The 27,448-nt window shown below is 39.2% G+C and overlaps 1 protein-coding gene across 1 annotated transcript in view; it reads right to left on the bottom strand.

Annotated features, from left to right (window-relative positions):
* WNT7B (Wnt family member 7B) overlaps window positions 1-24,049 on the bottom strand; it is a 246,008-nt gene extending 221,959 nt beyond the window's left edge. Inside the window, exons 1-2 of the mRNA XM_053719011.1 lie at window positions 24,017-24,049; window positions 11,182-11,287 (exon numbers count right to left, since the gene is read on the bottom strand). The gene's annotated coding sequence lies outside the window, so the exon portion shown is untranslated. The remainder of the gene's footprint in view (window positions 1-11,181; window positions 11,288-24,016) is intronic.
* Window positions 24,050-27,448: the final 3,399 nt, after the last annotated feature.

Consider the following 27,448-nt stretch of genomic DNA (forward strand, 5'->3'; position numbering starts at 1 on the left):
CCCTCATTTGCTCTCTCTCTCCCCCCCTCTTTTGCTCTATCAATCCCACCTCTTTTGCTCTATCAATCCCCCCTCTTTTGCTCTATCTCTCCCCTTTCTTTTGCTCTCTCTCCCCTTCACATTTGCTGTCTCTCTCTCCCTCTCTTTTGTTGTCTCTCTCCCCCTCTCTTTTGCTCTCTCTCTCCCCTCTCTTTTGTGCTCTCCCCCACTCTTTTCTCCCCCTCTCTTTTGCATGGTCTCTCTCCCCCTCTCTTTTGCACTCTCCCCCTCTCTTTTGCTCTCTCTCCCCTCTCTTTTGCTCTCTCTCCCCCCTCTTTTGCTCTCTCTCCCCCTTTCTCCCCCTCTCTTTTGCTCTCTCCCCTCTCTTTTGCTCTCTCTCTCCTCTATCTTTTGCTCTCTCCCCCCTCTTTTTTGTTCTCTCTCTCCTCCTCTTTTGCTCTCTCTCTCCTCCCTCTTTTGCTCTCTCTCTTTCCCTCTTGTTTGTGTTCTCCCTCCTCTCTTTTGCGCTCTCCCCCTCTTTTGCTCTCTCCCCCTTTCTTTTGCTCTCTCTCTCTCCCCCTCTCTTTTGCTCTCTCTCCCTCTCTTTCTTTTGCTCTCTCTCCCCCTCTCTTTTGCTGTCTCTCCCCTCTCTCTGTTGCTCTCTCTACCCCCTTCTTTTATGCTCTCTCTCTCCCCTCTCTCTTTTGCTCTCTCTCTCCCCCTCTCGTTTCCTCCCTCTCTTTTGTGCTCTCTCTCCCCCTCTCTTTTGCTCTCTCTCCCCCTCACTTTTGATGTCTCTCTCCCTCTCTTTTGCTCTCTCCCCCTCTTTTGCTCACTCTATCCCCCCTCTTTTGCTCTCTCTCCCCCCTCTTTTGCTGTCTCTCTCTCTCTCTTTTGCTCTCTCTATCTCCCCTCTTTTGCTCTCTCTCCCTTTTCTTTTGCTCTCTCTACCCCCTCTTTTACGCTCTCTCTCTCCCCCTCTCTTTTTCTCTCTCTCTCTCCCCCCTATTTTGATCTCTCAATCCCCCCTCTTTTGCTCTATCAATCCCACCTCTTTTGCTCTATCAATCCCCCCTCTTTTGCTCTATCTCTCCCCTTTCTTTTGCTCTCTCTCCCCTTCACATTTGCTGTCTCTCTCTCCCTCTCTTTTGTTGTCTCTCTCCCCCTCTCTTTTGCTCTCTCTCTCCCCTCTCTTTTGTGCTCTCCCCCACTCTTTTCTCCCCCTCTCTTTTGCATGGTCTCTCTCCCCCTCTCTTTTGCACTCTCCCCCTCTCTTTTGCGCTCTTCCCCCTCACTTTTGCTCTTTCTCCCCTCTCTTTTGCTCTCTCTCCCCCCTCTTTTGCTCTCTCTCCCCTTTCTCTCCCTCTCTTTTGCTCTCTCCCCTCTCTTTTGCTCTCTCTCTCCTCTATCTTTTGCTCTCTCCCCCCTCTTTTTTGTTCTCTCTCTCCTCCTCTTTTGCTCTCTCTCTCCTCCCTCTTTTGCTCTCTCTCTTTCCCTCTTGTTTGTGTTCTCCCTCCTCTCTTTTGTGCTCTCCCCCTCTTTTGCTCTCTCCCCCCTTTCTTTTGCTCTCTCTCTCCCCCTCTCTTTTGCTCTCTCTCCCCCCCCCTCTCTTTTGCTCTCTCTCCCCCTCTCTTTTGCTGTCTCTCTCCCTCTCTTTTGCTTTCTCTATCCCCCCCTCTTTTGCTCTCTCCCCTCCTCTCTTTTGCTCTCTCCCCTCCTCTCTTTTATTGTCTCTCTCCCTCTCTTTTGCTCTCTCTATCCCCCCTCTTTTGCTCTCTCTCTCTCTCTCTCTCTCTCTCTCTCTCTCTATCCTCTCATTTGCACTCTCTATTCCCCCTCATTTGCTCTCTCTCTCCCCCCCTCTTTTGCTCTCTCTCTCTCTCTTACCCCTCTATTTTGCTCTCTCTATCCCCCCTCTCTTTTGCTGTCTCTCTCTCTCTCTCTCTCTCTCTCTCTCTTTTGCTCTCTCTATCTCCCCTCTTTTGCTCTCTCTCCCTTTTCTTTTGCTCTCTCTACCCCCTCTTTTACGCTCTCTCTCTCCCCCTCTCTTTTTCTCTCTCTCTCCCCCCTCTTTTGCTCTCTCAATCCCCCCTCTTTTGCTCTATCAATCCCACCTCTTTTGCTCTATCAATCCCCCCTCTTTTGCTCTATCTCTCCCCTTTCTTTTGCTCTCTCTCCCCTTCACATTTGCTGTCTCTCTCTCCCTCTCTTTTGTTGTCTCTCTCCCCCTCTCTTTTGCTCTCTCTCTCCCCTCTCTTTTGTGCTCTCCCCCACTCTTTTCTCCCCCTCTCTTTTGCATGGTCTCTCTCCCCCTCTCTTTTGCTCTCTCTCCCCTCTTTTTTGCTCTCTCTCCCCCCTCTTTTGCTCTCTCTCCCCTTTCTCCCCCTCTCTTTTGCTCTCTCCCCTCTCTTTTGCTCTCTCTCTCTCCTCTATCTTTTGCTCTCTCCCCCCTCTTTTTTGTTCTCTCTCTCCTCCTCTTTTGCTCTCTCTCTCCTGCCTCTTTTGCTCTCTCTCTTTCCCTCTTGTTTGTGTTCTCCCTCCTCTCTTTTGCGCTCTCCCCCTCTTTTGCTCTCTCCCCCTTTCTTTTGCTCTCTCTCTCCCCCTCTCTTTTGCTCTCTCTCCCTCCCTCTCTTTTGCTCTCTCTCCCCCTCTCTTTTGCTGTCTCTCCCCTCTCTCTTTTGCTCTCTCTACCCCCTTCTTTTATGCTCTCTCTCCCCTCTCTCTTTTGCTCTCTCTCTCCCCCTCTCGTTTCCTCCCTCTCTTTTGTGCTCTCTCTCCCCCTCTCTTTTGCTCTCTCTCCCCCTCACTTTTGATGTCTCGCTCCCTCTCTTTTGCTCTCTCCCCCTCTTTTGATCACTCTATCTCCCCTCTTTTGCTCTCTCTCCCCCCTCTTTTGCTCTCTCCCCCTCTCTTTTATTGTCTCTCTCCCTCTCTTTTGCTCTCTCTATCCCCCCTCTTTTGCTCTCTCTCTCTCTCTCTCTCTCTCTCTCTCTCTCTCTCTCTCTTTCTCTCTATCTCCTCTCATTTGCACTCTCTATTCCCCCTCATTTGCTCTCTCTCTCCCCCCCTCTTTTGCTCTCTCTCTCTCTCTACCCCTCTATTTTGCTCTCTCTATCCCCCCTCTCTTTTGCTGTCTCTCTCTCTCTCTCTTTTGCTCTCTCTATCTCCCCTCTTTTGCTCTCTCTCCCTTTTCTTTTGCTCTCTCTACCCCTTCTTTTACGCTCTCTCTCTCCCCCTCTCTTTTTCTCTCTCTCTCCCCCCTCTTTTGCTCTCTCAATCCCCCCTCTTTTGCTCTATCAATCCCACCTCTTTTGCTCTATCAATCCCCCCTCTTTTGCTCTATCTCTCCCCTTTCTTTTGCTCTCTCTCCCCTTCACATTTGCTGTCTCTCTCTCCCTCTCTTTTGTTGTCTCTCTCCCCCTCTCTTTTGCTCTCTCTCTCCCCTCTCTTTTGTGCTCTCCCCCACTCTTTTCTCCCCCTCTCTTTTGCATGGTCTCTCTCCCCCTCTCTTTTGCACTCTCCCCCTCTCTTTTGCTCTCTCTCCCCTCTCTTTTGCTCTCTCTCCCCCCTCTTTTGCTCTCTCTCCCCTTTCTCCCCCTCTCTTTTGCTCTCTCCCCTCTCTTTTGCTCTCGCTCTCTCCCCCCTCTTTTTTGTTCTCTCTCGCCTCCTCTTTTGCTCTCTCTCTCCTGCCTCTTTTGCTCTCTCTCTTTCCCTCTTGTTTGTGTTCTCCCTCCTCTCTTTTGCGCTCTCCCCCTCTTTTGCTCTCTCCCCCTTTCTTTTGCTCTCTCTCTCCCCCTCTCTTTTGCTCTCTCTCCCTCCCTCTCTTTTGCTCTCTCTCCCCCTCTCTTTTGCTGTCTCTCCCCTCTCTCTTTTGCTCTCTCTACCCCCTTCTTTTATGCTCTCTCTCTCCCCTCTCTCTTTTGCTCTCTCTCTCCCCCTCTCGTTTCCTCCCTCTCTTTTGTGCTCTCTCTCCCCCTCTCTTTTGCTCTCTCTCCCCCTCACTTTTGATGTCTCGCTCCCTCTCTTTTGCTCTCTCCCCCTCTTTTGCTCACTCTATCCCCCCTCTTTTGCTCTCTCTCCCCCCTCTTTTGCTCTCTCCCCCTCTCATTTGCTCTCTCTCTCCCCTCTCTCTTTTGCTCTCTCTACCCCCTCTTTTACGCTCTCTCTCTCCCCCTCTCTTTTTCTCTCTCTCTCTCCCCCCTCTTTTGCTCTCTCAATCCCCCCTCTTTTGCTCTATCAATCCCACCTCTTTTGCTCTATCAATCCCCCCTCTTTTGCTCTATCTCTCCCCTTTCTTTTGCTCTCTCTCCCCTTCACATTTGCTGTCTCTCTCTCCCTCTCTTTTGTTGTCTCTCTCCCCCTCTCTTTTGCTCTCTCTCTCCCCTCTCTTTTGTGCTCTCCCCCACTCTTTTCTCCCCCTCTCTTTTGCATGGTCTCTCTCCCCCTCTCTTTTGCACTCTCCCCCTCTCTTTTGCGCTCTTCCCCCTCACTTTTGCTCTCTCTCCCCTCTCTTTTGCTCTCTCTCCCCCCTCTTTTGCTCTCTCTCCCCTTTCTCCCCCTCTCTTTTGCTCTCTCCCCTCTCTTTTGCTCTCTCTCTCCTCTATCTTTTGCTCTCTCTCTTTCCCTCTTGTTTGTGTTCTCCCTCCTCTCTTTTGCGCTCTCCCCCTCTTTTGCTCTCTCCCCCCTTTCTTTTGCTCTCTCTCTCTCCCCCTCTCTTTTGCTCTCTCTCCCCCCTCTCTTTTGCTCTCTCTCCCCCTCTCTTTTGCTGTCTCTCTCCCTCTCTTTTGCTTTCTCTATCCCCCCCTCTTTTGCTCTCTCCCCTCCTCTCTTTTGCTCTCTCCCTCCTCTCTTTTATTGTCTCTCTCCCTCTCTTTTGCTCTGTCTATCCCCCCTCTTTTGCTCTCTCTCTCTCTCTCTCTCTCTCTCTCTCCTCTCATTTGCACTCTCTATCCCCCCTCATTTGCTCTCTCTCTCCCCCCCTCTTTTGCTCTCTCTCTCTCTCTACCCCTCTATTTTGCTCTCTCTATCCCCCCTCTCTTTTGCTGTCTCTCTCTCTCTCTCTCTCTCTTTTGCTCTCTCTATCTCCCCTCTTTTGCTCTCTCTCCCTTTTCTTTTGCTCTCCCCTTTCCCCTCTCTTTTGCCTTCTCTCTTCCTCTCTTTTGCTCTCTCTATCCCCCCTCTTGCCCTCTCTCTATCCCCCTCTTTTGAGCTCTCTCACGTCCGCACGCCCTGCCTGCGTCATGCCTGGCCCCACGAGCCCCTCCCGCGTCACACCCGATCCCGCCCGCGACCACGCCCCCTCACACCCAGTATGCCAGGTCAGTCTGATCTCTCTCTCTCTCTCTCTCTCTCTCTCTCTCTCAAGAAAGGGGATTTAAGTGACTTTGAACGTGGCATGGTTGTTGGTGCCAGGTGGCTCGTCTGAGTATTTAAAAAACTGCTGATCTACTGGGATTTTCATGCACAAGCATCTCTAGAGTTTACAGAGAAGGGTCCAAAAAAGAGAAAATATCAAGTGAGCGGCAGTTGTGTGGACAAAAATACCTTGATGATGTCAGTAGTCAGAGGAGAATGGGCAGACTGGTAAAAGATGATAGAAAGGCAACTGTAACTCAAATATTCACTCGTTACAACCAAGGAATGCAGAATACCATCTCTGAAAGCACAACACATTGAACCTTGAAGCAGATGGGCTACAGCAGCAGTAGACCACACCGGGTGCCTCTCCTGTCAGCTGAGAACCGGAAACTGAGGCTACAATTCACACAGGCTCACCAAAATGGGACAATAGTATACTGGAAAAACGTTGTCTCAATTTCAGCTGCAACATTCAGATGGTAGTGTCAGAATTTGGCATAAACAACATGAAAGCATGGATCCATCCTGCCTTGTATCAACGGTTCAGGCTGATGGTGGTGGTGTAATGGTGTGGGGGATATTTTCATTAGTGTAAATAGAGTCTAGCGCTAAAAGCACGGGTGAAAAATATTTACGGTGAAAATTCTTATTAGGATAAGTAATACTAAGGTGGAGATATAAGGATATCTAGTATAAAGATGGGGCTAAGTGCTATTTATATGTATTGGTTATGTATTCGATATAGGACAGTATACACAAGAGGTTAAAATAATATATAAAGTTGGACAGATGAATAATTAGGTCCTAAATATAAAAACGTAGTTCATATGCCCAAAATAATAATTCTCATAGAACTGGGATGTTTAATAATATAGTTAATACACAATAACTGGTTAAGGGTTAAAATTCCTATGTGTTTAATATGTACCAGAGTTCATATACTAAAAACGATTTTTGTGTGTATATATTTATAGACTAGAAGACACTTCTTGGTTTAAACAGAATTTAATAAAAGGTCTAAAATAATACATAAGAAAAAAAAGGGACGTCTCCCTTATAACATGAAATAAACACTAGTACTAATGCATACAAAAAGTGCTAAAAGGTTATCAATTATATCCAACAATATATCAATGGTACCTTGCAAATTTGTAATATATGTCCAGTGGTGAGAGGAGAGCTGTGTACTCTAAGAGGACCGACCTAACCGCTCGTGTCGCGGGTCGGCGTTACCGGTCCGTTAGTAGGAGGCGGGATTTTAAGGGATTATCATGTGACCCCTCCTACGTCACGGTTGCGATCCTAGCAACCGGAGTTATGCTGTAATGTAGCAAATGATCTTCAATGTTTTTATCAAGAGCCTGATATGTTACAATTTTGTAACTTGATGTAGAAGGTATCTTTGCAGAATTTATGTCTTTGTTCCCCTATTCCGTGTCGAGACAAGGAGTCCTGGGGGAAGTTGAGGATGTAATCTTTGCGGTCACGGATGGTGACTTGCAAGATGGTCTTGGCGGTCACAAATAGTGACTTAAGATAAGGTCTTTGCGGTCACAGATGGTGACTTGCGAGATGGTCTTTGCGTTCACAAGTAGTGACTCAAGATAAGGTCTTTGCGGTCACGGATAGTGACTTACGATATGGTCTTTGCGGTCACGAGTAGTGACTTTAAATCTTTACAGTTGCAGGTGGCAACTTTGGCTCTTGTTTGCTGTAAGCTTGGCGGTTGCTAGTAGCAACTAAGGGAATATACTGATTAGGTAAAAACACAGCATCAGCTCCCAATTAAAGGTGTAGTCTTTGTGGTCACTAGCAGTGACTGAATTTACAGTGATAAAAGCTTTGGCTCACAGAAAGAATAAACTTGGCGGTCGCCAATGCGACTGGATAAAATAAGGTTGATTTAGCAGCAGAAGCAAATTGTTGAAAAACCCAGCAAGGGTATTACAGGTGGCAATACAATCAACAAAGTCCTGTTGCAGCTTTCTTTGCTTCTTATTTCTTTTGAGTACAATCAATACAAATAAGTAATATAGTTTAAAATACAAGGTGACACCTGTAATACTTCTTTTCTTTATGTCTCTAAACAATTATCTTCTCTTTCTCTACAGTTTTTCTCTCAGGACTCCATTGTTCACTGACTAATAGGGACAACTCCAAAATAAAATGGTTTATTTGGCCCAGGAACATATTTATTTCATCAAACAAAGCTGTATAATACATTTTTAAACATTTTCTTTCAGTTAGAACACAGAACATTTTGGAGTATCATGTCCCTTTAAGTTGCATCACAGTCAATGTAATGTTATTTTTTTTTTCATTTTGTAGCGGGAGTTGACTATAATATTAATGGTAATTATGCTTAGTAAAAAATAATGGCAATATACTTTTACTATTTATTTTGCCCTATTTTCCTGTAACTTAAATCTGAGATTTGTTGGCTTTCCAATTCCAGAGATACGGAAGTAAACACTGCAGACTTCACAAGCCGAATCATGTTCTATCTCCAAACCTCCCACCTTCCTGGATCCTGTTGAATTGTCAGGTGTTTGGAGTTTGAACCCGCTTCCTGCCCACAGTTTATAAGCATCCTGGTTTTAAGGAACTGCCCCACCTCCTCACAGGCCCCACCCATTCCTGCCCCAGTCTCATCCACAAAATCTTGTGGTCTACAGCCCATACATTTTCTAACCTCCCCATCCAGAAAAGAAAATCTGATATAGAACTAAAACAATGGAAGCTTTGCTTATATTAGCTTTATCTACTCTAGTATTAAGTGCAAATTGGTCCTACAAATAAGGCAAGTGGTAAGGGGAGTTTGGCTGCTAAAAACTATTGCAGCAAACAAGGTATCAAACAAGACGGCTGATCTCAATCCTTTAGAAAGGTTTATTTAATTTTTTTTTCTACAAAATTCACTATTAAATTCTGTGGATGTCATTTAATAAGCTTTGTGATTGATCTTATAGGGCACGACAATCACATTGTCTTGCTGTAGCTCGTGGCTAGCGTAATCAAGTCATGCATGAATATTCTAAAAAATCTCCACAAATTTGTTTTTGCGTCAAATCCGTTGCGAACAATGATAGAAGATTGATAACTATGAAGCTCAACTCGACACAAAGGTTCAAATGTATTATCATGTCTACCTATTTCTTAAGCAAACTTTTCACACGTGACCTGTAAGGTGTCATAGACGACATAGTCACGACAAGATAAGAAGACCAAATTGTATAACCTCACAATAACTGATTAATGCTTGGTTATTTCTTGCTTTAAAGGGACATGAAACCCTTTTTGTTTCTTTGGTCTTTCAGAGAAAGCATGCAATTTTAAACAACTTTCCACATTATTTCTATCATCTAATTTGTTTCATTCTCTTGGTATCCTTTGTTGAAAAGCATATAATGGATAGACTCAGAAGCTGCTGATTGGTGGCTACACATGTATGCCTCATGTTGTTTCTTCAACAAAAGATACTAAGAGTAGGAAGCAAAATAGATAATAGAAGTACATTTGAAATTGGTTTAAAATCGCATTCTCTATCTAAATCCTGATAGAAAAAAATTGGGTTTGATGTCCCTTTACGAGCTACTTACTATTATGGCTTCTCCTAGCTCCCAGTCTCAGATTGGCAAGATGAAAATGGAGAAAACGCACACCAGCTAAATGCAGTGCTTGTTGACATGATCTCAAATAAATTGCGACATCTATGACCACCACAAAAAAAAAAAACAATTTCTTGACGCCAATAAAAAAAAAAACTAAAAAAAACCTTCACTGCAGGGACTTTCAGATAAAAACGTGTCCAAAATACCGGATCATTTTTAGCATTTTTGCCATCACTTCATTTAAACAGTAATAGAGCCTTGGTTATTTTATTTACCTGTCAAAACTATATATATATATAATTTTTTTTAAATCTTTATTTATAATCCAAGTCAACGAAAAAATAAACGAAACAGCACTTGGACAAAGAAGAAATAATACATAACAGAATCTTCTGTTTATCTTAACAATAACAAATTCCATATTGGGCATCTTTATGCCGGTATGGTATTCCAATATTCCAGTAATTTGGGTATTTTCTTTTATTCTAAAAACTAAAGAGAAAAGAAGAAAAAGTAAGAATAAAAAAAAGAGGGAGGAAACCCTCCCCTTCCTTAAGGTCTATCCAAGATAAATATTCTTACTCACCATTGCGAGAACTACTCGTCATCTATTGCTGAGGGAGGAAATCCTCCATAATCAATAGTATAAATGAGGCAGAATTTTGTATTGACGAAATAAATTGTAACTGTTATGTCAAAGGTCATGTTAATATTACTCTTAACCATTTCATAAAATAACGTCTAAGATGTTTCTCAGAGAGAAGTTTCTTATCCTGTAACTCAGTCGGCATTTGTAGAGTCATAATAGTAATGAATTGAGTTACACCAGGAATATCAGGGGCCTAAGTGTTAGATTGCGTGCTGCTAATATAGCCCTATTTATAAATTGTTGCTCGCCCGCTTGAGTTTGTTCAGAAAATAACAAAAAGATGTTAGTTCAATTTTATTTCTGAGAGATTTGTTCAGCCAAAAGTTAATCTTTCTCCAGTAGAGTCTAATTTTGGGACAGGCCCATAAGCAATGTAGGAGGTCAGCTTTCGCTGCATTGCATTTGAAACACTTACACTGTTGGTTACTATGAGTCCACTTGTTGATTCTATCAGGGGTTTATTAGTTTCAATTGAGCTTCTCTCCAGCTGATTATTACTGTAGCCATCTCTTATACCTCTCAGAATATCTAGAGATTGTATGTTGGTAAAATGTTTGGATAAGCAATCCCTACGTATATCTATATATTTTTGGCCTGACTTTGAGAGTAAGGCTTTATACCAATATGCAATTGAAGGCAATCCAGCCTTAAATATTTGAATCCCTGATTCTATTTCGTTTAGGTCCCAGTAATAACCATATAGTTGGCATAAATGTGTAAAATAACTCCTCACCTGTAGATATGCATAGAACTGCCTTTGGGGTAATTGATGTTTAGCTGATATATCTGCGAATGTTTGGAATGTTGTCTCTCTAAAAAACAATATATATTTTTTAAGTAGACAGCCAAAGGTATTGATCTAAGCACATTTTGATATATTTCATGCCACCATTTCCTTGCCAAATGCGATCAAATAAAAAAAAAAAGGTTAATTTTTCCACAAACTTTGGGTTTCTCACTGAAATTATTTACATACCACTTGTGCAGTCATAACACAAATGGTTATAAAAGCTTCTCTGGGATCCCCTTTGTTCAGAAATTGCAGACATATATGGCTTTGCCATTGCTTTTTGGTAATTAGAAGGCCGCTAATTGCAGCTCTGCACCACACTTCTATTATTCCAGTGAAGGGGTTAATTAGGTAGCTTGTAAGGTTAATTTTAGCTTTAGTGTAGATATTACCCTCCCACCTTACACTTCCCACCCCCTTAACCCTACCTGATCCCTCCCAAACAGCTCTATACCCTCCCTCACCCCCCTACTGCCCCCCCAGTCTGCCAAAATAAAAAAAAATAAGGCTTTCCCCCCTTACCCTCCAACCTCCCTGATCCCTCCCCAACAGCTCTCCAAACCTCTCCCCTCTAACTATATCCACCATCTTATGCACTAGTAGCTGTCTGTCAGTACCTTTAAAATCTTTTATTATTATTATTATTATTATTTTTTTTTTTTAATTTTATTTTTATTATTTTTTAAATAATTTTCTGTAGTGTATGATTAATATATATCATAAGAGTCTGAACAATATTACAGATTAACACTTTGTTTGCAGCAACTGTTTTTCAATGGTCAAACATCACTCACCGCTTTCCTAATTTGAAGCAAATCTGAATGTGAGTCTAGAGTTGACTGGACTTGCCACTGTCATTTCCATTGTTTGGGTCCGGCAGAAAAAAGATAAGATAACAAACTGAAAATTAAAGAGAGATACAGTATGTAGCAAGGTTAAAAAGCAAAGCCTGCCTTTTACTTTTGCAGTTTTAAGTACTGGGGAAAAAACTAAATTTTCAGACTTAAATTACAGAAAAGGGGGCAAAATTAAATAATCTAAGTGTATTACAAAGTTGTTTCACTATGCATTTTTTAATTAGTCTTATAGTGTCCACTGCCCCTTTAAGACTCAGTAAAAATAAGTATGGAATACATGTATTTATTTATAAAGCATACTCTCAGATTGTAAATTCACATATAAACAATGCTCCTGGGCTCAGCATTTTTATTTTAATGTGTATTGGGAGCAAAGAAAATGTATTTGTTGTGCTATATTGGTTTATATATGAACTAGGGTAATTTAGCAAAAATCCAAAGGGTTAATGTAATTCTTCCTGCACACTGCAGGGAGATACAATAAGAAATGTGATAACCCCGGAGCTGGAAGGTAAAATCTTTGATCAGTTTGGCATGTCTGTCAGAGGAATTAAACTGATTTTAACAACCCCCTGAAAGGATCTGCTATTGGCACATTTGTAGCTTTATGTGAGTTTAAATTTCTGGCCTTTGTACTATGTTTTTGTTGGTGTAGAAGAAATCTGTATCGCCTGTAGTCTAAGCTGCATTTGCACCTGAATATTACTTTAATAGTACTTGCATCTGAATGCATTACTGAAATAATAACACATTAATGTCTACTGGGATGGAATTAAAGGGACAGCAATTTCAAAATTAAACTTTCATGGTTTAGATAGATTGTGCAGTTTAAAGGACTATTAGATACAGTAAACTACATAATCAATGAGTTCATAATAAAAAGACAAAACAAAAACACATACTGAATTTTAAAGAAGCAATGTTTTTTTTGTTTTTCTTATTCATTTTTAATTGTACTTAAATCTGCGACCTCGTGTAATCATGTGACAGCTATCAACCAATCACAGACTTATATAAAATGTGAACTCTTGCACACGGTCAGCAGCAGATGGTGCCTCAGAAAGTGTACGTATAAAACGACTGTGTACAATTTGATAATGGAAGTACATTTGAAAGTCTCTTAAAACTGCATGTTCTATCCGCATCATGAAAGTTTAATTTTGTATATAGTGTCCTGTTCCAATTTAATGACTTATTATCAAAATGACTTTGTTCTCTTGGTATGCTTTGTTGAAGTGTAAACATCAGGATTGTGCATGTGTCTCAATGACAGCAGTGTTTGCAAAAAAAAATTATGCAATGTTACATATATAGTGCTTAATTGAATATGAAACAGTGCTCCTTTAGTAAAAACAAATATGTTAATCAAGGTAAACATAAAAAGAAACAGCTTGTGAAAACAACAGAAAAAACATTTTTATTGCACAATGAGCACTTATAAATTCTCAGTGTAGCCACTGCCCTCAGAGAGAAGGGAGAGCTGACATGATAACTGAAGTTGCATTTTGCCTCTACTGAGCATGGGCAAACTGGCTCCCTGTTTATTTAGTAATTACTTAATTGTAAACCAGCTCATGTTACTCTAGAATCGTTATGTCATCAAGCCAGGTATGCCTTCCTGTAGATATTCCAGCCTCCTTGTACTTGTAAGGTTGTGACAGGAAGCAATGGGCACAACACAAATCAAGTTTAAAAAAAAAAGAAATAAAAGATAAAGGGCTAGATTACGAGTTGTGCGTTAAGGTAAAAAAGCAGCGTTAAGGGGTCCTAACGCTGCTTTTTTACGCCCGCTGCTATTACGAGTCTTGCAGGTATAGGTATACCGCACACTTCTTTGGCCTTACCGCAAAACGACTTACGTAAACTTCGTAAAGTCTTTTTTCTATGGGACTTTCATAGCGCCGGTATTATGAGTCTGTCCTGGAAGGCCAATAAGTGAGCGGTACACCCTACCCCGTCAAGAGTCCTAACGCATTTAAAAGTCAGTAGTTAAGAGTTTTATGGTACAACGCCGTAACATAAAACTCATAACTAAAATGTTAAAAAGTACACTAACATCCATAAACTACCTATTAACCCCTAAACTGAGGCCCTTCCGCATCGCAAACACTAAAATTACATTTTTAACCCCTAATCTGCCGCTCCGGACACCGCTGCCACCTACATTATATTTATGAACCCCTAATCTGCTGCCGCCAACATCGCCGACACCTACATTATATTTATTAACCCCTAATCTGCCGTCCCCAATGTCGCCGCAACCTACCTACACTTATTAACCCCTAATCTGCCGCCCCCAATGTCGCCACCACTATAATAAACATATTAACCCCTAAACTGCCGCACTCCCGCCTCGCAAACATTAGTTAAATATTATTAACCCCTAATCTGCCATCCCTAACATCGCTGCCACCTACCTACATTTATTAACCCCTAATCTGAAGCCCCCAACGTCGCTGCCACTATACTAAATGTATTAACCCCTAAACCTAAGTCTAACCCTAACCCTAACACCCCCTAACTTAAATATAATTACAATAAATCTAACTAAAAATTCCTATCATTACCTAAATAATTCCTATTTAAAACGAAATACTTACCTATAAAATAAACCCTAAGCTAGCTACAATATAACTAATAGTTACATTGTATCTAGCTTAGGGTTTATTTTTATTTTACAGGCAAGTTGGTATTTATTTTAACTAGGTAGAATAGTTATTAAATAGTTATTAACTATTTAATAACTACCTAGCTAAAATAAATACAAAAGTACCTGTAAAATAAAACCTAACCTAAGTTACAATAACACCTAACACTACACTATAATTAAATAAATTAACTAAATTAAATACAATTACCTAAATTAAATTGAATTAACTAAAGTAAAAAAAACCCCCACTAAATTACAGAAAATAATAAACAAATTACAATATATTTAAACTAATTACACCTAATCTAATAGCCCGATCAAAATAAAAAAGCCCCCCCCAAAATAAAAAAAAACACTAGCCTAAACTAAACTACCAATAGCCCTTAAAAGGGCCTTTAGCGGGGCATTGCCCCAAAGTAATCAGCTCTTTTACCTGTAAAAAAAAAATACAAACAACCCCCCCAACAGTAAAACCCACCACCCACACAACCAACCCCCCAAATAAAATACTATCTAAAAAAAACTAAGCTCCCCATTGCCCTGAAAAGGGCATTTGGATGGGCATTGCCCTTAAAAGGGCAGTTAGCTCTTTTGCGGCCCAAAGTCCCTAACCTAAAAATAAAACCCACCCAATACACCCTTAAAAAAAAACTAACACTAACCCTCTGAAGATCGACTTACTGTTCTGAAGATCCGACATCCATCCTCAAGGAAGTGGCAGAAGTCTTCATCCAACTGGGCCGAAGTCCTCAACGAAGCCGGGAGAAGTCTTCATCCAAGCCAGGCGAAGTGGTTCTCCAGACGGGCAGAAGTCTTCATCCAGAAGGCATCTTCTATCTTCATCCATCCGACGCGGAGCGGCTCTATCTTCAAGACATCCGACGCGGAGCATCCTTTTCATCCGACGGACTAACGACAAATGAAGGTACCTTTAAGTGACGTCATCCAAGATGGCGTCCCTTAGATCCGATTGACTGATAGAATTCTATCAGCCAATCAGAATTAAGGTAGAAAAAATCCTATTGGCTGATCCAATCAGCCAATAGGATTGAGCTTGCATTCTATTGGCTGATTGGAACAGCCTATCAGAATAACAATTGTATTTAAACATCACACTTGAATAATACTCTAAATTTAGAGTATTATATAAAGGGACACTGAACCCAAAATTTTTCTTTCATGATTCAGATAGCGTATGCAATTTTAAGCACCTTTCTAATTTACTCCTAATATCAATTTTTCTTCATTCTCTTGCTATCTTCATTTGAAAATCAAGAATGTAAGTTTAGAAGCCGGCCCATTTTTGGTTCACAACCTGGGTTATCCTTGCTGATTGAACAGCAGCAATAAATAAGTGCTGTCCAGGGTTCTGATCTAAAAATTTTCTGGCTCCTTAGCTTAGATGCCTTCTTTTTCAAATAAAGAAAGCAAGAGAACGAAGAAAAATTGATAATAGGAGTAAATTAGAAAGTTGCTTAAAATTGCATGCTCAATCTGAATCATGAAAGAAAAAATTGTCCCTTTAAGTGTAATGTTTAAACACAATTGTTATTCTGATGAAGGAGAGATAATCTCCAAAAACGTTTAATAAACCTTGTTTGTTTGATGAGAAAGACCTGTGAGTGCATTACTTTGGAGGAAATATTGGTTGCATTTCTGCACCCAGGCATTTGGCTTTTGGTGGGTGGATCTGAAGAAAGGATATATATATATAGTGCAATGATATTGACTGCTGTATATCCCTTTAAGATATATGCACACCCCTGAGCTTCCTAGGTTTACTCTTCAATAAAAGATACTAAGAAAACAAAGTAAATGTAAACTATGTTCTATCTCAAGCATTAAAATTAAATTTTGGCATAACTAAACCTTTAAAGATGTTAATAGTGATTATAAGACATGCATGTAAATATGTACAGTGCATAATTATTGTCTGCGAAGAAAGTTTTTAAATAAATAGTGTAGAACATTAATATACTTTATTAGGAAAATCCTACTGTTTCTGTGCATCTGGCTTATTCTAGCCTTCAACTTAAAAGTGTGCCACCTACTCTATTGCTGACAATGTAACCAAGATCTCGTTTCTCAGCTAAAGAGGAAGACAAACACAATAGAGCAGGCAGAAGGCTTGTCATTGGCTGCATCGTCTACTGAGTCAGTAAAGAAAAAAGTAAGTTTGAGTGGTGACAGTCCAGACAGCTTTTTGAGAAACAGTAGGACCTTCTTAACAAGAAAAAAACCTTCCTGTTTATTTAAAATGCCTTCACAAAAACATATATACACTGTGCAGATTTTCACTAATATTTATTACCACTTTGAGTCACTTAATTTTAAATAAAAAACTACTACTATGAAATTTGGTCTAAAAAACCTGAAATCATATTTAGTAACTTTTTTTTTAACCAAAACTATAACAATGATGTGAAGTAATGGTAGGAAGCCATGTCTGGACATTTGACTATAACACCTATGGGATAACCCATTCCAAACCATGGGCATTACTATGCAGTTGAACTACTTGCAGCTATCACAATTGGCACTCTTCTGGGAAGTCTTTTTCACAAGATTTTGGAGTGTGTCCTTGGAAATTGTTGTCAATTCTGACAAAACAGTATTTGTGAGCTCAGGCACTGATGTTGAACAAGAAACTCTGGATTGCAATTGCCATTCAAATTCATCCCAAAGGTATTCCATGGGGTTGAGGTCAGGAATGGGCAGGCCACTGGAAGATCCTCCACACCAAACTCATAAAACCATGACTTCATGGACCTCTCTTTGTGCTGAGGGGCACAGTCATGCCGGAACAGGAAAAAGCCTTTACCAACTGTCGCCACGAAGTTGGAAGCACCCAATTGTCTACAATGTCATTAAGATGACCCTTCATTGAAACTAAGGGGCTTAGCTCAAATCAAATTTTACAGTAGGCATTATGGAGTCTGGTAGGTAGCGTTGTCCTGGCATCCCCCACACCCAGATTCTTCCTTCAGACTGCCAGTTAGTGAAGTGTGATTCATCACTCCAGAGAACTCGTTTATACTGCTCCAGAGTCCAATGGCGGCTTTACACCACTACAGCTTATGCTTGGCATTGTGCATGCTGATATGAGGCTTGTGTGCAGCTGCTCACCTATAGAAATCCATTTAATTATACACACAAAGCACAGTTATTGTGCTGATGTTGCTTCCAGAAGCAATTTGGAACTCTGTAGTGATTGATGCAACAGATGATAATCAATTTCACACTCAACACCCCAACCCTTGACTTTACATGGCCTATAAGACTTTGTGGCTGGGCTGTTGCTGCTCACATATGTTTGCACTTCACAATAGCAGCTCTTACAGTTGACAGAGGCAGATATAGTGGGGCAGAAATTTCACAACTGATTTGTGGGAAGGGGGTATCCTATGACAGTGCCATGTTTTAAGTGACTTAGCTCTTTAGTATGACCAATTGTATGGCCAATGTTTGTCTATGGATATTTTATGCTATGTGCTGGATTTTATGCACCTGTTAGTAATGTGTGTGGGTGAAACATCTGAACCCAATAATTACTAGGGGCATTAAAGGGATAGTAAAGTCCAAATTAAACTTTCATGATTCAGATAGGGCGTGCAATTTTAAACAACTTTCTAAGTTACTTTTATCATCAAATTTGTTCTCTTGGTATTCTTAGTTGAAAGCTAAACCGAGGTAGGCTCATATGCTAATTTCTAAACCCTCTTATCTGAATGTATTTGGCAGTTTTCACAGCTAGAGGGCATTAGTTCATGTGTTTCATATAAATAAAATTGTGCTCATGCATGAGGAGTTATTTAAGAGTCAGCACTAATTGCCTGAAATGCAAGTTCCTAAGGGTGCCAAGCCGGATTTACTGCATGGCTATTGGCTAAGAGGTGAAAACGTAACCTCTCTAGCAAAACAGAGTTCTGCTGTGTGCTACTGTAGCAGCCCAGATCGGTGATCGTTTGAAACAAATAAAGGAGCTTTCTGCATGAAGTATTTTATACTTCATGAATGAAAGTCCTCTTTATTTGTTTCAATAGTCAATCCTAGCGTTTGTGTGTTATATTTAAGGAATATAAAAAAGATTTGTTCTGTGAGGTCTGTAAGCTGCTAGCTGCACACAGCAAACTTTAATTAATTCGTGTTAGAGTGTTTAATACTTTACTATTATGTATAGATTTTTAAGATATATTGTATCTTAGACATTCTGTACTTTTTTGGTATGCAGCAGTAGAAAGGATTATTTCTTTCTAGCACATTTATCTTAATGTAGATCTGTAACATGTATTAAGCTAGGTTTTATTACACAGAACAATAAACTGTTGACATTTTTGTTCTAAAACAAAGAATTTGTTTTATGTTCTGACTTTGCTATAATTTGTATCATTTGCTAATTTTTGTGCTGGAACTTTGTATTGTCGTAGTTTATTTTAAAAAAAAATGTCCAGTCTAACATTTAGGGGCCTATCTATCAAGCTCTGAATGGAGCTTGATGTCCCGTGTTTCTGGCGAGCCTGCAGACTCACCAGAAACAGCAGTTATGAAGCAGTGGTCACAAAGACTGCTGCTCCATAACCCTGTCCGCCTGAGCAGGCGGACAGACATCGCCGGAATTCAACCCGATTGAGTACGATCGGGTTGATTGACACCCCCCTGCTGGCGGCTGATTGGCCGTGAGTCTGCAGGGGGCGGCGTTGCACCAGCAGCTCTTGTGAGCTGTTGGTACAATGCTGAATACGGAGAGCGTATTGCTCTCCGCATTAGCGAGGTCTTGCGGACCTGATCCGCACTGTCGGATCAGGTCCCCAAGACCTTTGTTAAATAGAGGCCTTAGCCTTTATGACTTAAAAACTCAAAATACCAAACTGATCTACTAAACATATGAACCATGGTTGTATTTCAGCTGTGACCATCATGGTGCATGTCTAGGTAGGCATTTTTTTTGTGGCAGCAGCTATGTTGATTTTTATTATTCTATATATTTATTTAGTAGCTTGATAGCACTAAATAAAACCTCCTACGTCTCCCCTGAGGTCTAGTAGAAGGGCACACACCTGGTTTCAGATAAACTACCCCACCTTATTGGCTGCTATTTGGCTTTCTGGGCCAGGTGAAGGTAATTAATTAATATTACAAATATTTCCCATGTTGCATTTTAAGTAATTTACTTCTGTCAGAGTCTAATCAGTCACTACTTTATTTGTGGCTGATATAAGGAGTTAAATAAGGTTTTCTTTGTGGTTGACAGAAGGAATTGCACATTGCTTTGTATGTGGTTGACAGAAGCAGGGGTCGTCGAGCGGAAATGCATGGGAACAGAGTTCCTGCACTATTTTTGCCGGAGGAACTAAGTTCCCTCTGGACAGAGAACAGAAATGCTTAAGTAAACACTGCTGCTGCTGGTAAGAAGAACTGGAGCACAGTCTGGTTAGAGGTATAGTGAGATCCTCTAGTAATGGGCAGTAACACTTCCTACAATACACTAAATGCAAGCCTGTCAGCGGTCCTGCTGTGTGATAACCCCGTGCTGTGTGGAACACATGGTGCTTACATTTCTGTGTAGCTTTCTCTGAGGTTATTTAGCTCCCCTCAGCAGCAATAGGACTATTGCACCTTAAGTGGGTGAGACTCTGTGACAGAGGAGGATTCTTAATCCCCAAAGGCAACATTCAATCCTTCATTGGATTTAATTTGCTTTTATTAACCAAAGTGTACAGATTATATACATACAAATACAGTGTGTGTGTGTATATATATATATATATATATATATATATAAACAATATTAATTGTGTGTGTGTGTGTGGGGGGGGGTTGGAAGTCTTGGTGATTTTTTTTGTAGGACTTGACTCTTGGTCAGGAGTTATACACTGCTTTATATGTGGTTGACAAAAGGACTTACACACTGCTTTATATGTAATTGAAAGATGTACTTACACACTGCTTTATGTGGTTGACAGAATAAGTTAAACACTGCTTTATATGTGGTTGACAGGAGTTAAACACTGCTTTATATGTGGTTGTCAGAGGGAGTTATACCCTGCTTTGTATGTGGTTGACAGAAGGAGTTAAACACTGCTTTATTTGTGGTTGACAGAAGGAGTTAAACACTACTTTATTTGTGGTTGACAGGTGTTAAACACTGCTTTATATATGGTTGTCAGAAGGACTTACACACTACTTATATGTGGTTGTCAGAAGGACTTACACACTGCTTTATATGTGGTTGTCAGAAGGACTTACACACTACTTATATGTGGTTGTCAGAAGGACTTACACACTGCTTTATATGTGGTTGTCAGAAGGACTTACACACTACTTATATGTGGTTGTCAGACGGACTTACACACTGCTTTATATGTGGTTGACATAAGGAGTTATACACTACTTATATGTGGTTGATAGAAGGAGTTACACGCTGCTTTATATGTGGTTGACATAAGGAGTTATACACTACTTATATGTGGTTGATAGAAGGAGTTACACACTGCTTTATATGCGGTTGACATAAGGAGTTATACACTACTTATATGCGGTTGACAGAAGGAGTTACAGGCTGCTTTATATGCGGTTGACATAAGAAGTTATACACTACTTACATGTGGTTGACAGAAGGAGTTAAACATTACTATATACGTGGTTGACAGAAGTTAAACACTGCTTTATATGTAGTTGACAGAAAGAGTTACACACTGCTTTATATATAGTTGACAGAAGGAGTTACACACTGCTTTATATGTAGTTGACAGAAGGAGTTAAACATTACTATATACGTGGTTGACAGAAGGAGTTAAACACGGCTTTATATGTAGTTGAGAGAAGGAGTTAAACATTACTATATACGTGGTTGACAGAAGGAGTTATACACTGCTTTATATGTAGTTGACAGAAAGAGTTACACACTGCTTTATATGCAGTTTGCTGGCCAATCAAGCACAGTAATCCCACGGTCATTGAACCAGGTTTTGGTGCTTTTGGCAGTGTGGAAAATGAAGTCAGCATCCCCATAGAGCTCGTCTGCGGAAGGAAGCATGAAGTGCTCCAAAATCTCCTGGTATACGGCTGCGTTGACCCTGGACTTAATGAAGCACAGTGGACCAACACCAGCAGATGACATGGCTCCCCAAATCAACACAGACTGTGGAAACTTCACACTGGACTTCAAGCATCTTTGTGTGCCTCTCCATTCTTCCTCCATACTCTGGGTCCTTGGTTTCCAAATGAGATGCAAAATTTGCTCTCATCAGAAAAGAGGAATTTGGACCACTGAGCAACAGACCAGGTCTGTTTTTCTTTAGCCCCGGTAAGACGCTTCTGACGTTGTTTGTTGTTCAGGAATGGCTTGACAAGAGGAATACAACATTTAGAAGCCCATGTCCAGGATCCGTCTGTGTGTGGTGGCTCTTGTGAAAGTCCCCAAAACTTTTGAATGGCCTTTTCCTGACAATCCTCTCCAGGCTGCGGTCATCCCTGCAGCTTGTTCACCTTTTTCTTCCACACTTTTCCCTTCCACATAACTTTCTATTAATGTGCTTTGATACAGCACGTTGGGAATATCCAACTTCTTTTGCAATTACCTTTTGAGGCTTTCCCTCCTTATAGAGGGTGTCAATGATGGTTTTCTGCACAACTGTCAGGTCAGCAGTCTTTCCCATGATTGTGATTACTACTGAACCAGACTGAGAGACCATTTAAAGGCTCAGGAACCCTTTGCAGGTGTTATGGCTTAATTAGCTGATTAGATTGGGACACTTTGAGCCTAGAATATTGCACCTTTTCACAATATTCTAATTTTCTGAGATTGTGGATTTGGGGTTTTCATGAGCTGTAAGCCATAATCATCACAATTATGACAAATTACGGCTTGAACTATCTTGCTTTGCATGTAATGAGTCTATCTCATATATTAGTTTCACCTTTTAAGTTGCATTAGGGAAATAAATGAACTTTTGCACGATATTCTAATTTTTCGAGTTTCACCTGTATGTAGTTGACAGAAAGAGTTATACACTGCTTTATATGTAGTTGACAGAAAGAGTTACACACTGCTTTATATGTAGTTGACAGAAAGAGTTACACACTGCTTTATATGTAGTTGACAGAAAGAGTTATACACTGCTTTATATGTAGTTGACAGAAAGAGTTACACACTGCTTTATATGTAGTTGACAGAAAGAGTTATACACTGCTTTATATGTAGTTGACAGAAAGAGTTACACACTGCTTTATATGTAGTTGACAGAAAGAGTTACACACTGCTTTATATGTAGTTGACAGAAAGAGTTATACACTGCTTTATATGTAGTTGACAGAAAGAGTTACACACTGCTTTATATGTAGTTGACAGAAAGAGTTATACACTGCTTTATATGTAGTTGACAGAAAGAGTTACACACTGCTTTATATGTAGTTGACAGAAAGAGTTACACACTGCTTTATATGTAGTTGACAGAAAGAGTTATACACTGCTTTATATGTAGTTGACAGAAAGAGTTACACACTGCTTTATATGTAGTTGACAGAAAGAGTTACACACTGCTTTATATGTAGTTGACAGAAAGAGTTACACACTGCTTTATATGTAGTTGACAGAAAGAGTTACACACTGCTTTATGTGTAGTTGACAGAAAGAGTTACACACTGCTTTATATGTAGTTGACAGAAAGAGTTACACACTGCTTTATATGTAGTTGACAGAAAGAGTTACACACTGCTTTATATGTAGTTGACAGAAAGAGTTACATACTGCTTTATATGTAGTTGACAGAAAGAGTTATACACTGCTTTATATGTAGTTGACAGAAAGAGTTATACACTGCTTTATATGTAGTTGACAGAAAGAGTTACACACTGCTTTATGTGTAGTTGACAGAAAGAGTTACACACTGCTTTATATGTAGTTGACAGAAAGAGTTACACACTGCTTTATATGTAATTGACAGAAAGAGTTATACACTGCTTTATATGTAGTTGACAGAAAGAGTTATACACTGCTTTATATGTAGTTGACAGAAAGAGTTACACACTGCTTTATATGTAGTTGACAGAAAGAGTTATACACTGCTTTATATGTAGTTGACAGAAAGAGTTATACACTGCTTTATATGTAGTTGACAGAAAGAGTTACACACTGCTTTATGTGTAGTTGACAGAAAGAGTTACACACTGCTTTATATGTAGTTGACAGAAAGAGTTATACACTGCTTTATATGTAGTTGACAGAAAGAGTTATACACTGCTTTATATGTAGTTGACAGAAAGAGTTATACACTGCTTTATATGTAGTTGACAGAAAGAGTTACACACTGCTTTATATGTAGTTGACAGAAAGAGTTATACACTGCTTTATATGTAGTTGACAGAAAGAGTTATACACTGCTTTATATGTAGTTGACAGAAAGAGTTATACACTGCTTTATATGTAGTTGACAGAAAGAGTTACACACTGCTTTATGTGTAGTTGACAGAAAGAGTTACACACTGCTTTATATGTAGTTGACAGAAAGAGTTACACACTGCTTTATATGTAGTTGACAGAAAGAGTTACACACTGCTTTATATGTCGTTGACAGAAAGAGTTATACACTGCTTTATATGTAGTTGACAGAAAGAGTTATACACTGCTTTATATGTAGTTGACAGAAAGAGTTACACACTGCTTTATGTGTAGTTGACAGAAAGAGTTACACACTGCTTTATATGTAGTTGACAGAAAGAGTTATACACTGCTTTATATGTAGTTGACAGAAAGAGTTATACACTGCTTTATATGTAGTTGACAGAAAGAGTTACACACTGCTTTATATGTAGTTGACAGAAAGAGTTACACACTGCTTTATATGTAGTTGACAGAAAGAGTTACACACTGCTTTATATGTAGTTGACAGAAAGAGTTACACACTGCTTTATATGTAGTTGACAGAAAGAGTTACACACTGCTTTATATGTAGTTGACAGAAAGAGTTACACACTGCTTTATATGTAGTTGACAGAAAGAGTTACACACTGCTTTATATGTAGTTGACAGAAAGAGTTACACACTGCTTTATAGATACATAGAAAAGTGCATGAGCGCACAACGGGACCGCAATGAGGTAACTATAAATAGAAAATTGTTACCTGTAAAGAGGCTGTAAAAACGGCATGTCCGTAGCAATGGAGGTGTAGTTGTTTTCTTCCTGGATATCTGCTGCTGATTGCACTCCAAGCCCTAGTCTGTGAACCAGGTCACATGTGAATAGGTATCCAATAGTTAGCAGAGTGATAGACAAGCGCAAGGAACTCCTTAGTAAAGGTAAAAATTACGTTTTATTTGAATATACAGGGTAAAAACATGACAGCCCACAGGCTGTAAAACTAAGCACTATAGATAAAATAAGACACAATGTTGCAAACATCAGGACCTCATGCAGACATGTTTCGTGCGGTTGCGCACTTGGTCACTGCTTGTGTAAGGTCCCGGTCATACAGACTTTATAACAGATTTATTAAAGGGACAGATAACCTTTTTTTTATCAACATTGTGTAACATCCTGCAATTAACTACTAAATATATGCTTTATATGTAATTGACAGAAAGAGTTATACACTGCTTTGACGATGTGGGGGAGCGGCGGAATAGGGGTTAATAAATGTATTATAGTGTTTGCGATGCAGGAGGGCCTCAGTTTAGGGATTAATAGGTAGTTTATGGGTGTTAGTGTACTTTTTAACACATTAGTTATGAGTTTTATGTTACAGCTTTGTAGCGTAAAACTCATAACTACTGACTTTAGATGGTGTTGCGGATCTTGTTTATTAATTTTTGTTACAGATGGGGTAGGCAGAAAGGCCTAAATTGACATTTATCTCTAAAACATACAGGGCCAGATTACAATTGGAGCGCTATTAAATGCTCCCGCGCTTTTTGAGCACATTGGGCTAATGAACTGAGAAAGCTGAACTTAGAATATTGCGTGCACGCTAACCTATTCCCCCATAGACGTCAATACAGCAAAAAAGTGGGGCAAAACCTAACACCCTACTCGCAGGTAAACCCGATTGAATATTCTCAAGTGCGCTAACCCAACATGAAAAAATGAATATTTAACATTCCAATGTTCTTCACATAGCACACTATGTTCTATTTAATCATAAATACATAGGTATAGATGTACACAGATATATATATATATATATATATATATATATAGGAATATCTATTTATAAATACTTAGAACATATTCTGATATGTGCAGAACATTGGAATGTTAAATATTTACAGTAAATACACAGTATAACATTATTAAATATGAATATTGTATAAATATGATTTTACATGTTTTCCTCTACTTAACTGCAAAGGGCTCTAATGCACATACATACACACACACATATAGATATAGATATGTGTGTGTACATATGTATTTATTTGTTTATATTTGTATATATGTGTGTAAATACATACATATCTAAATACAGAAATACATATGTACACATATATATATATATATATATACATACATATATATACATATTTAGAGATGTATATAAATAAATAAATATATATATATATATATATATATATATATATACAGTATATATATATATATATTATTCTAATTAAAGCCCTTATACCTTTTTTCTGCAATTTTTTTTTTGTAATAAGTTTTATTAGATGGTGTTATTATAAGTGTAACTGTACTTTGTAATGTATTTTTTATGTATCGTGAGATTTTTTTTGTTTTGTGAAACAGTTAACCACAGCTCAATTGCACGTTTACTTTCAATTTGCTATACACGTGTGTGTTTGTGTGTATCTGTGTGTGTGTCTATTATTTTTTAATAATTCAATGAAATATTTATGGTTCCACATTTACCATGCACTCATATTTTCTAAAGCTATGTTCTTAAATATAAATGAATAATTAAAACATTATTCTTTTTTTCACTTTGCAACGTATTGGGCAAGATTACAAGTGGAGCCCTAATTTATCACACTTCCGTAAATAGGCAAATTTACCACGACAAAGGGAGAGCGGCAGAATGGCAGCGACAGGGAATGCATCTATAATAGTTAAAAGTTTGATGCCTTGAAAAAGGCTTATGGATAAGCTGAAATGTCGACAAATTTGATGTCTTTTAACATTAAAGAAATAATGAATAATTGTTTTAGGATCTGAGAGTGCCCTTCAGTAATTGATCTAACTATACTAGTATACATCATATTTATGCAATATTCATATTTAAAGGGACATTCTGGTCAAAATGTAAATGCACATAGATGAATTATATCTTTGAATAGAAACATATTTGCAATATACATGTATAGTCAAAAATGCTGTTGGTAAAAGTTATCACTGTTTTAGTGTTAGCATTTTTCTCTGCACGTGCATGTGAAGCATAGCTAGATATTGTCAGTGCACCAGCATTTTATATACTGCAGCTGCTCAGAGCACCAGTGGGGCTTGCATCATGTATGCTAATACAAGTACATTACAAAAATGCTTCTAATCAAAACTGAAATGCATCCAAGTAGATTCCAATTTTGGCTGGAGTGTCCCTTTAACCCCTTAAGGACCACATCACTTTTCCATTTTCTGACCGTTGGGACCAAGGCTATTTTTACATTTCTGCGGTGTTTGTGTTTAGCTGTAATTTTCCTCTTACTCATTTACTGTACCCACACATATTATATACCGTGTTTCTCGCCATTAAATGGACATTCTAAATATACCATTATTTTCATCATATCTTATAATTTACTATAAATTATTTTATAAAATATGAGGAAAAAAAATGGAAAAAACACACTTTTTCTAACTTTGACCCAGAAAATCTGTTACAAAAAAAACCACCCATGCTAAATAGTTTCTAAATTTTGTCCTGAGTTTAGAAATACCCAATGTTTACATGTTCTTTGCTTTTTTTGCAAGTTATAGGGCAATAAATACACGTAGCACTTGCAATTTCCAAACCACATTTTTTCAAAATTAGCGATAGTTACATTGGAACACTGATATCTGTCAGGAATCCCTGAATATCCCTTGACATGTGTGTGTATATATATATATATATATATATATATATATATATATGTATGTATGTATATATGTATATATATATATATATATATATATATATATATATATATATATATATATATTTTAGAAGACAACCCAAAGTACTGATCTAGGCCCATTTTGGTATATTTGATGCCACCATTTCACTGCCAAATGTGATCAAATAAAAAAAAGTTCAATTTTTCACAATTTTAGCTTTCTCACTGAAATTATTTACAAACAGCTTGTGCAATTATGGCATAAATGGTTGTAAATACTTCTCTGGGATCCCCTTTGTTTATAATAGCAGACTTATATGGCTTTGGCATTGCTTTTTGGTAATTAGAAGGACGCTAAATGCCGCTGCGCACCACACGTGTATTATGCCCAGCAGTAAAGGGGTTAATTAGGGAGCTTGTATGGAGCTTGAAGGGTTAATTTTAGCTTTAGTGTAGTGTAGTAGACAACCCAAACTATTGATCTAGACCCATTTTGGTATATTTCACGCCAC

Source organism: Bombina bombina, chromosome 6, assembly GCF_027579735.1.
Source record: "Bombina bombina isolate aBomBom1 chromosome 6, aBomBom1.pri, whole genome shotgun sequence".
Lineage (NCBI taxonomy): Eukaryota > Metazoa > Chordata > Amphibia > Anura > Bombinatoridae > Bombina > Bombina bombina.